Source organism: Portunus trituberculatus, chromosome 18 (genome assembly GCF_017591435.1).
Source record: "Portunus trituberculatus isolate SZX2019 chromosome 18, ASM1759143v1, whole genome shotgun sequence".
NCBI classification, from domain to species: domain Eukaryota; kingdom Metazoa; phylum Arthropoda; class Malacostraca; order Decapoda; family Portunidae; genus Portunus; species Portunus trituberculatus.
The window spans coordinates 4,879,792-4,890,890 of record NC_059272.1 but is presented as its reverse complement, the minus strand read 5'-3'; the positions used below and the strand labels follow the sequence as shown (position 1 = coordinate 4,890,890).

The following is an 11,099-nucleotide window of genomic DNA, read 5'->3' as shown; positions in this document are numbered from 1 at the left end:
CAAAGGGAGTAGGGAGAAGAGGAGAAGGAGGAGGAGGAAGAAGAGGAGGAGGAGGAGGAGGAGGAGGAGGAGGAGAGCTGCGCGCGTGTGGGGCCTGACAGCGGGAGAGAGAAAACGTAGCCATATACAGCTTGTCCTCTCGTCTGTCTGCCTGCCTCTTCTCCCGCCGCCCTCCTCTCACAGCCGCACACTCACTCAACGCACGCATAAAATCACTTCAGGCCCTCCCGCGCCGCGCTCACTCACGCACGCACTCAGGTGTACTATGTCAGAGGGCGTACTAACTTTGCCGGACTGAAGAAGAAATTGCTGAGGAGTTGAAGTGAGTGCGTGTGTGTGTACGTGAGTGTTGTGTGTGTTTGTGTGCGTGCGTGTGTCTTGCAGCCCGCGTGTCAACTCCTGGCTCTGTTCGACTGCTGACGGCGTGAAGTGATCGGGGTGAGTACTGTGTGTGTGTGTGTGTGTGTGTGTGTGTGTGTGTGTGTGTGTGTGTGTAACTTTTGATCACTTTCCTGCTACTTTTCGCTAACTACTCCTAACAACACCAATAACAATACTACACCAATGTCAACACCACCACTATTACCACCTACAGCAACAATAACAACAACAACAACTACTACTACTACTACTACTACTACTGCTACTTCTATTACTACTACAACTTCTATCAATATTATCGACTATTTCTTTACTACAAATTCCCGAAACTTCAGTAAATGTTAGGCTAAAACAAAGATAAAGTTACGGAGAGTGAAAAGATGTGATAATTTCTGATATCTTCATTATAAACACTACCTTAAAATTTCATCTGAACTTTAATTTGTATTCAGTATAAGATCAAAATGGTGGTTATCACATGTCATCCATCTATCTATCCATCTACCTATCTATCTATCTGTCTATCTATCTATCTGTCCATCTATCCATCTATCGATCGACCTATCTATCTATCTATCTATGTATCTGTCTATGTATGTGTACTTATCTAGTTCTGATTTCATGGTTCTAAAAACTACCCTTAGATTTGATATGAAGGTCCATCTACATTCAGTATAAGTTAAAAATTGTGGTTATCTCTCATTTCATCGATCTTTCTGTCTACTTGTCTATGTATATGTTTGTTAATGTACGTATGTATGTATGTATCTATTCATGTGTCTATCTATTCATCACACCAGCGCCTCACAAACCTCTAGGGAAGTTTCCTCTAAGTGACGGCGAGGAGAAGAAAGTATTTAGGTCAGATTATGAGATAAACTTTTCTTTCCTTCCTCTTTCAGACTGTAAGGAACGATCAACTTTATACAGTTTGTGAAAGAAATACAGTTTTCTTATATTTTCAGAAAGGGTTCACAAAGCATCTACAGGATTTATCTAAAGGGTTGTGAAAGTTTTTTTTTTTTTTTTTTGTTCACTCGCAGTTTTGAAAGGGTTCGGAAGAGGTTTACTGATTTCATAAAGGAAGTGAAGGAGTTTACCGTATTTGAAAAGGGATCTGAAACTTTTTCCAGATATTTTTATAAAGGATCATGAAAACGTCTATAGGATTCTTTTAGGGTTGTGTTATGAAAGTTTTACAGAATCCTCTATAAAAGGTTTTGAAAGTGTTAAGGTTTCTGAAAAGTTTGCAGAGTTGTTTTTCTGATAAAGGTTCCGATTTTCTCAATTATTCTCCTCCCTGCCACAGCTGCTAACTCTGTACAGGAACTTTATCCGTCCATGTATGAAGTATGCTTCACATGTACGAGGAGGTTCCACTCATACCTCTCTTTTAGACAGGAAGGAATCAAAAGCTTTTTGTCTTATAAACTCCTCTCCTGTGTTCAGATTCTTTCTCACCTCCGCAATATTGCATCTCTTGCTGTCTTCTGCCTCTGTTTTCATGCCAAATACTCTTTTAATCTTGCTACCTACATGCCTCACCTCCTACCGCGACCTCGCTGCATAAGACAATTTCTCTCTCATTCTAATTCTGTCCACCTCTCTAATGCAAGAATTAATCATTTTCCTCAATCTTTCATACATTTCCCTGAAAAACTTTGGAACTCCTTATTTGCTTCTGTATTTCCATATTCCTATGACTTAAACTATACTAAGAGCGAAATTTCATGACGTTTATCTTGTAATAATTTACTACCGTCGTGGACTTCCCCTCACTGGGCCTTTTCATTGGAGTTTATTTTACCCTTGACCAGTGCCCTCTTTATTGAAAAAGCGAATTTGTTTTTTAAATGTTTTGATAGTTACAAATTTCTACACAGTTCCAGTCAGTTTGTTACATAAAGATCAGAAAGATTTACAGATTTTCTACACATGGTCCTCACAGCCATATATATGCTTTTTACAGACCAAGCTTCTGTAGTATTTAGTTTTCTACACAAGATCTAACAAAAAAGTTACAAGTTTCTTCACAGAGTTCTTAAAGTTGTAGTTGCGTTACAAGTTTCTGTGAAGATTCTGGATAACTGCTATAAATTTTCTAGCCAACACTGTTCTTCAGGGAGTGGGTAGCTTGATAACAGGGCTGTATCTTCCCCTGCCCTGCCCTGCCCCTGCCCCTGCCCCACCCACCCTTCAACTGTGATCATCCAATACAATACTACTAAAACTAACACTACTATTTCCTCCATCCCTGCCCCCCTCTCTCTCTCTCTCTCTCTCTCTCTCTCTCTCTCTCTCTCTCTCTCTCTCCCCCTTGGTAAACAGGGGTCAAATTAAAAGTATTTCACTCACATCCTCATTCATCGGTGTCACACACACACACACACACACACACACACACACACACACACACACACGATACAATAATTTACTTTTTTTATGAGAGAGAGAGAGAGAGAGAGAGAGAGAGAGAGATAGTGTAAGTCCAAAACACTATAAACATCTAGCCACCCACACACCATTCACACACACATATATTCTCTCTCTCTCTCTCTCTCTCTCTCTCTCTCTCTCTCTCTCTCTCTCTCTCTCTCTCTCTCTCTCTCTCTCTATCTATCTATCTATCTATCTATCTATCTATCTATCTATCTATCTCTCTATCTATCTATATATCTATCTATCTATCTCAGTATATCTCCAAAGTTACCAAGTACCACCACAACATACAGTAACTTTCCACTAAATACAACACACACACACACACACACACACACACACACACACACACACACACACACACACACACACACACACACACACACACACACACACACACACAGGTTAGACGGAGGGAAAAGAAAAGAAAAAGAAAAAGAGCGAAAGAAGGAATAGGAAAATGAATGAGTACACAAATAAAAAGAGAAACCATTGATAGAAAGAACGAAAAAGGAAAGGAAGGAAAACAAACAAACAAACAAACAAAGCAAGCAAACAAACAGAGGAGGGAAAGAAGAAAATATTGACAAAGAAGGAAAAAAAAAAAAGAAAATGAGAGTGACAGGAAGGAAGAAGGGAATGACGAAAAGAAAGAAGACGAAGGAATGGAGATAGGGAGAGTGAAGAATGAAAAAAAGAAAAAAGAAAAATAATTCATATAAAAAAAAACTTAAGAGTTGCAATTGAGAGACCATTACGTGAAGAAGCAGTTATTAGAGAGAGAGAGAGAGAGAGAGAGAGAGAGAGAGAGAGAGAGAGAGAGAGAGAGAGAGAGAGAGAGAGAGAGAGAATCAAATTGCCCTTAATGAACTCCACTCTTTTGCGTTTCTCTCCACTCCTCTCTTCCCTATTTTTCTCCCCTTCCTCTCTCATTCCGTAGGTCATTCCCTCTCTCCCGCTCCCTTCACGGCCTCGTTTGACCTTCACAGAGGCGCGTAACTAGGCAATCACACGGACAGACTCAGCACGGGGGGCAGGGCAGGGCAGGGTAGGGCAGGGCAGGGCAGGGCAAGGGAGGGCAGGACAGCCAACAGAACGATGAAACAAAACGTCAGAAAGCAAAGATAGAAACGATAGAAGGAGGAAAGGAGGAAAGGTGGAAGAAACGTAAAAGGGAAGGATAGAAGGAAGGAAGGGATAAAAAGGTAGAAAGGGAGGATACAAGGAAGGAAGGAAGGAAGGAAGGGAGGAAAAAGGAAGAAAGGAAGGAAAAGGTGAGAAAGAAGGAGGACGAAATAGTAATGCGGAAGAGAAAAGCTTGAGTAAAAGGAAGGAAGGAAGGAAGGAAGGAAGGAAGAAAGAAGAACGAAGGTGAAGCAGAGGAAAGGAAAGAAAGAACGAATAAGGGAAAGACAGTCAGGAGGAAGGAAGGTGAATTGGACACGAGCAGAAGTAGACGGAGAAGAAAAGGTACTTAGAAACTCAGGTAAATTTGACAGTTAATTAGGCAGGGTAATATTTTTGACATACTAAAGTAGAACGTCGTTAATTTCCTTGATTTTCCGTTTTCCTTTCTTTTTAAACAGGCATTTTTTTCTTACCTTTTTTAATGAAATAATTTAAACCAGACCAATACCTTTCAAATTTGTATCAGAACCAATAACATTAACAAAGGAAAAAGGACAATTCTAAGTAACAACTATTTTTACTTCAGGAATGGAATGCAATAGTAATTCCATATATAAAATCATATCTGTCTGTTTGTCTGTCTGTCTATCTGTCTGTCTGTCTGTCTGTCTGTCTATCTGTCTGCCTGTCTGCCTGTCTTGGGTGTGTCATCTTTACAAATTCATTTATTAATTATATTTATTGATTGATCTTATTTAGGTGTGTCATCTTTACAATTTATTTATTTACTTATTTTATTTTCAACATTTATTTATAGTAATTCCACATATTACACACAGAATTACCGGAACACAGTAGAACACAAAGGAGAGAAAAACAGCACTAAATCTCTCTCTTCTTACGTGACAAGGTACACTATTCGCCATTAAAGAAAAGTTAAAAGAATAATAGTGAATTTGTTAAAGAGAAAACCATACAAAGTTCTCCTTGAGTAAACTGGCTTGACAATTTGAAGTCTCAGATATTATTATGCGAGACTTATATTTCTGCTTAGCGATCAAACAAACTCGTCCTGTGCTTTGTTTTCCCTCGCCTGTCTTTGTTGTTCACGGTAAAATGTTATGGAGGAGTAGCAAAGATCGGTGTTGTGAAGCAAGCAAGATAAGATGAATAAGGAGATGTCTAAGTTCTTTGTTGAATAAGGAGATATCTAAGTTCTTTGTTTCTATCTCTTTTAAGACTAATACGTAATAAATGAGCTAGGTATTCTCTCTCTCTCTCTCTCTCTCTCTCTCTCTCTCTCTCTCTCTCTCTCTCTCTCTCTCTCTCTCTCTCTCTCTCTCTCTCTCTCTCTCTTTGTACGTCACCACCACCACCATCACTATCACTATAATTTCAACTACTACTACTACCACAACCACCACCACCACCACCACCTACTACTACTATTATCATTACTGCTACTACTACTACTACTACTAATAATAATAATAATAATAATAATAATAATAATAATAATAATAATAATAATACTGCTACTACTACTACAAATGCTACTACTACTACTACTACTACTGCTACTACTACTACTACTACTACTACTACTACTACTACTACCACCATTTCTTAATACTACTACTATCATCACATGTAAAAAACAATATTGTCTTTTCTTCTTTTTATATCATCATCATCATCTTCTTCTTCTTCTTCTTCTTGTTTTTCTTCTTCTTGTTTTTTTTCTTCTTGTTCTTCTTGTTCTTCTTGTTCTTGTTCTTGTTCTTCTTCTTCTTGTTCTTCTTTTTCTTCTTCTTCTGCTTCTTCTTCTTCCTGTGTTCTCTTTTCTTCCTTCACGTTCAATTAATCAATACCTCATCACAAGCAGCCTCGTAAGGACAAATAGGTCTGCTAATACTTGTTTTTTCTTTGTATTTCTTTATGATGACTCTTCTCGTTTTAGCCGTATCTGACTTACTTCTCCTCCTCCTCCTCCTCCTCCTCCTCCTCCTCCTCCTCCTCCTCCTCCTCCTCCTCCTCCTCCTTCCTTCCTTCCTTCCTGCTTTCCTTTTACTCCTATCTCACTATCTCCCCCCTCCCCTTCCTCCTCCTCTTCCTTCTCCTTTGACCAGCTTCTCACCTTCCTCCTCCCCACCTCCTTCTCCCATCCTCGTCCTCCTCCTCCTTCTCACCAATCACTTTTTTTTTCCCTCCATCCTCAGATTTATCACCACTCTTTATCTACCTTTTGCAAGAAGTATATATATTTTTTTCTCTATTCGCCTATTTACTAATCTCTTTTTTTTAATTCTTAGATATGATGTGTTTTCTGTTTTTCAATTATTTATCTTTTTATTTTGTTACCTAGTTTCTCTATGTTTTTTTTTTATTATCTCTCTCTCTCTCTCTCTCTCTCTCTCTCTCTCTCTCTCTCTCTCTCTCTCTCTCTCTCTCTCTCTCTCTCTCTCTCTCTCTTCTTTTCCATCTCCATCTTCCCTCTCGTCTTCCTCCATTCCATCCTTACCACCCTTTCACACTCGTCTCCCTTCGCCCTTCCTTCCCTCCCTTCACTTCCCTTTACAAGACAAGACCAGCTTCTCATTTCCTCTTCAGTGTCAGAGTACCCTGCCTTACACACTCCCCCCGTCACCTCCCGCTCAATTCCCCTTCCATCCCCTCACCTCCCCAGTCACTCCACCTGCCACCTCGCTTCCCTTCACGACCCTTCTCTGTCCTCCACTACTTCCCTTCACTGCCATGTCACTTCAGATGTCACACGTGTAGGGATGTGAATATTGTTGTGAACTGGGTTGTTTTTCAGATGGAAGGTAAAAAGGGTGAAAATAATTATGTTTTTGTCAGTATCTTTTTAAGTACACACGTCAGCTAGGAGTAAATATAAATAGACCAGATGGAAATTTGATGCAGCTACATTTCTCAGATTTATTTATTATTATTGTTATTATTATCATTTTTTATATTTAATAAGTTGATGTGGACATAAGGTCGAGGGTTTCTCTTTTCTTTTCTTTTTTTATTTATACCATGTGGGCTTTTCACGAGAATTTATGGGTTAAAGGGGATACTTTTTGTGGGACCTCCTATCTCAAAGCCCACCCGCTAGGAAACAATTGCCCCGAGTGAGGAAGCCGAACCTACACTCGGACCATGGACAGGATTCGAACACGTGCGCTTACACACCCCTCGGACCCCAAAGCACGCATGGCTCCACTGTACCACGGCCACTTCTTCCTCTGAATTAACTTGAAATAAGATAAACTGTGCAGATGTAAGTTCGATACACTTATTTATGGCTCGTGAGTAGAATAGATCGAAAAGAAAAAAAAATGAAAAAATAAACATTTACCGCATAAAACAATATCATAAATTATTGATATTACTATTATTGCTACTACTACTACTACTATTACTACTACTACTACTACTACTACTACTACTACTACTACCACCACACACATCTACCGCCACTCCTGCTACATAAACCATCACATCAATCATTTTTTTTTTCCAGTCTCTCTCTCTCTCTCTCTCTCTCTCTCTCTCTCTCTCTCTCTCTCTCTCTCTCTCTCTCTCTCTCTCTCTCTCTCTCTCTCTCTCTCCTTTTTTTTTTTCTTTCTCTTTTTATTTCTTTCAGCAGACCAATGATTACAGACTTCTTCCTACTTTTTCCTTCCCTATCTTTTTTATCACAAGTAACCTCCACATATCAAAATGTTCTATTTTTGGCACCGAAACACACAAAAAAAGAGATTTAGAGGTTTCTTTCTAGCTCAGAGAGAGAGAGAGAGAGAGAGAGAGAGAGAGAGTCATTACCGCTGTACCCTAACTCGATGTGGGCACCAACAAGCCGAGAATTAGTTATAGTCCTGGTAAAGAGAACTTCTGACGGCTTTCCTTAATACAACGAAGGAACCCTGACAAGACGAGCAGGTGAAGAATATACGTAAATACACACATATACCTATACAGACAGCCACACAGACAGACAGACAGACAGATATAAATGAGTAGGTAGATAGATAGATAGATAGATAGACAGATAGACAGACAGAGACATATAGATGATAGATAGAGATAGATAGATAGATAGATAGACAGACAGAGACATATAGATGATAGATAGAGATAGATAGATAGATAGATAGATAGACAGACAGAGACATATAGATGATAGATAGAGATAGATAGATAGATAGATAGATAGACAGATAGATAGATAGACAGATATTCATTCACTGTTGATTAAATGTCTGACTGACTGACTGATTGAAAACTAAATGGTTGATTGACTGACTAGCTGACTGATCAAACAAGTGACTTACTGACTAACTGACCAACTGATACATAGGTACACTGACGAATAAACTAAGAACAGAAGACAAACAAAATGAAAAAGAAGGAAATAAACTTTTAAAAATGTGCGCAGAGGAAAAAAAAAAATCAACAGACTTAAAAAAAAGGCGAAGAAAACGGGAAACAAAACACTAATGAAAATGGAAGGATGGAAAATGATTCATAAACCCGCGAAGAAAATCACCTCACGGAAACAAAAACAATCAAGAAAGAAATCGGGAAGCTGAGTTTTAAAGTACAAGTAGAAAAAAATGGACGAAGGAAAAACGTAATTAGAAAGAAAGATTAAATATTTGAATGAAGGAAGCGCGAAAAGAAAGAGGAAAAATATTGATAAATCAGTGAAAAGAAATATGAAAAAAAAGAAAGGAATCATGAACCCTTAATGTGGTGAAAGAAAAATTACGCTTAGTAAAATAGACGAAGTAAAAAGTGTGAATAGAATAATAATGAGCGCATAAGAGAACAGTGAAAAAGAAGTGAAGCAAGGAAGGGTAATAGAAATTCACAGAGAAAACGTAGCGAGGGGAGAATAAAAAAGTATATGCATCATTAGATAAAGATGGTGAGCGGATGAAAGATAATAGCAGTAATGATAATAATAATAATAACAATAATAATAATAATGAAAATAACAATAACAATAATAGTAATAACAATAATAATAATAATAATAATAATAATAATAATAATAATAATGATAATAATAATAATAGTAATAGTGGTAGTGGTGGTAGTAGTAGTAATAATAATAATAATAATAATAATAATAATAATAATAATAATAATAATAATAATAACAATAATGAAAATAACAATAACAATAATAGTAATAACAACAACAATAATAATAATAATGATCATAATAATAATAATAATAATAATAATAATAATAATAATAATAATAATAATAATAATAATAATAATTCACTGAACATTAGCAAAGTGAAGGAAATATAATAGTTCATACAAATGCATGTTGAAAATTAAAAAAAACACTATTTAGAGCAAAATCAAAATAAAGAGATAAAAAAAAAACAACCAACATTTAAACGCAAGAAAACAAAAAAAACAAAACAAAAAGAAACAAAGAAACTATTGAAAACTGAACATAACAAAATAAAAAAAAAAATCAAAATAACAACGTACGAATAAAATTAAAAAAAAAATCACAACAAAACAAAACAAAACAAGATAAACAGAAAAAACACACCAAAGAACACACGTGATAATACTTAAAGAAAATACCAAATGAAACAAGATAACAAGAGAACAACAAAGTAATTCAACCGTTTCACTGTGACATGCAGTAGACCACAACACTTTTTTTTTTTATATAACACGTGGGTTTTTCACGGGAATTTATGGGGTAAAGGGGGATATTTTTTGTGGTACCTCCTATCTCAAAGCCCACCCACTAGGAAACCGTTGCCCCGAGTGAGGAAGCCCAACCTACACTCGGACCGTGGACAGGATTCGAACCCGTGCACTTGGAGACCCCTCGGACCTCAAAGCACGCATGTACCAGGGCGGCCCTTCAACTCAGACCAATGCACAAAACTTTACCACCACCAACACTAATTTTTTATTCTTTTATGGAGACTGCAATTCAAGTGGGCCTTTTTCTAATATTCATTTTTTTTCCCTTGGTAGTTCTCCCCTTACATAAAAAAAAGAGAAACAAAGAATTTTACCCCTTCAGTACCGTGACGCGTTTTCATATTCATTCTGCTTATTATTTGGTGATTTTGCACATCTTTAGAAACTCATGTGGGGGATTAAAAATAGTGAAGACTGTGGCCATTGATCTTCTTACCTCCATAGACCCTTCCTAATGTAAATAAAATGGTTTAATGACTCTAATCGTATGCAAGTCTCATGGTAAAGATGCGTCCCTGAATTGAAGAGGTTAAAAGGTAGATATTTCAGTTCCTAGCTAGTACAGTGGTAAGAGGAGGCTGAGGAAGGAAAGATGAGTGATTTGCGGATAAGGAAAGACGTCAACATTCACTCAAAGGGTTGAATATTCTGATCCTACTCATATATAAGTACTCAGTATTCAATACAATATCAGTATCATTAGTTTTTGTTGTAGCTGGTATTGTTATTGTTGTTATTGTTGCTATTGTTTGACAGCCAATTAAACAGGAATTTCATTAGTCATTTTTTCTCTTTTAAAGTTTCATATCCCAGAATCACGTTCCTTTTGTGTATAGAAGAGTACACACAAATATGTACAGGGTGGTAGAAATATACTTACATATACTACATAAATATTATCATTCGAATATGTATATAGCAATAAAAATTTACATGCATACATATATACATACATACATACATACATACACGCACACTCATGTACAAAAACAAAACAAAAGACAGAGATAGACAAACAAAAGATAAAACAGATAGAAGCAGAAATACATAAGAGACAGACAGACAGACAAACAAACAGACGAACAGACAGACAGACAGACAAACAGACAGACAAGCAAACATGTACTTCATAACTCAGTCAAGACAAAAAAAATAAAAAAAATAATAAAATTTGACAGACACACACACACACACACACACACACACACACACACACACACACACACACACACACACACACACACACAGCGTGTAGTGTAGTGGTTAGCACGCTAGACTCACAATCGAGAGGGCCGGGTTCGAGTCCCGGAGGCGGCGAGGCAAATGGGCAAGCCTCTTAATGTGTGGCCCCTGTTCACCTAGCAGTAAATAGGTACAGGATGTAACTCGAGGGGTTGTGG

General features: G+C 37.3%; 1 protein-coding gene across 4 annotated transcripts in view; it reads left to right on the top strand.

Annotated features, from left to right (window-relative positions):
* Nucleotides 1–125: 125 nt before the first annotated feature.
* LOC123505603 (indian hedgehog protein-like) overlaps nt 126–11,099 on the top strand; it is a 64,862-nt gene continuing 53,888 nt past the window's right edge. For 2 of the 4 annotated variants that reach the window (XM_045257130.1, XM_045257129.1), the window contains exon 1: nt 126–322. The gene's annotated coding sequence lies outside the window, so the exon portion shown is untranslated. Of the gene's footprint in view, nt 439–11,099 lie in introns of all 4 variants that reach the window. The other 2 variants (XM_045257128.1, XM_045257127.1) reach the window with 1 other exon arrangement.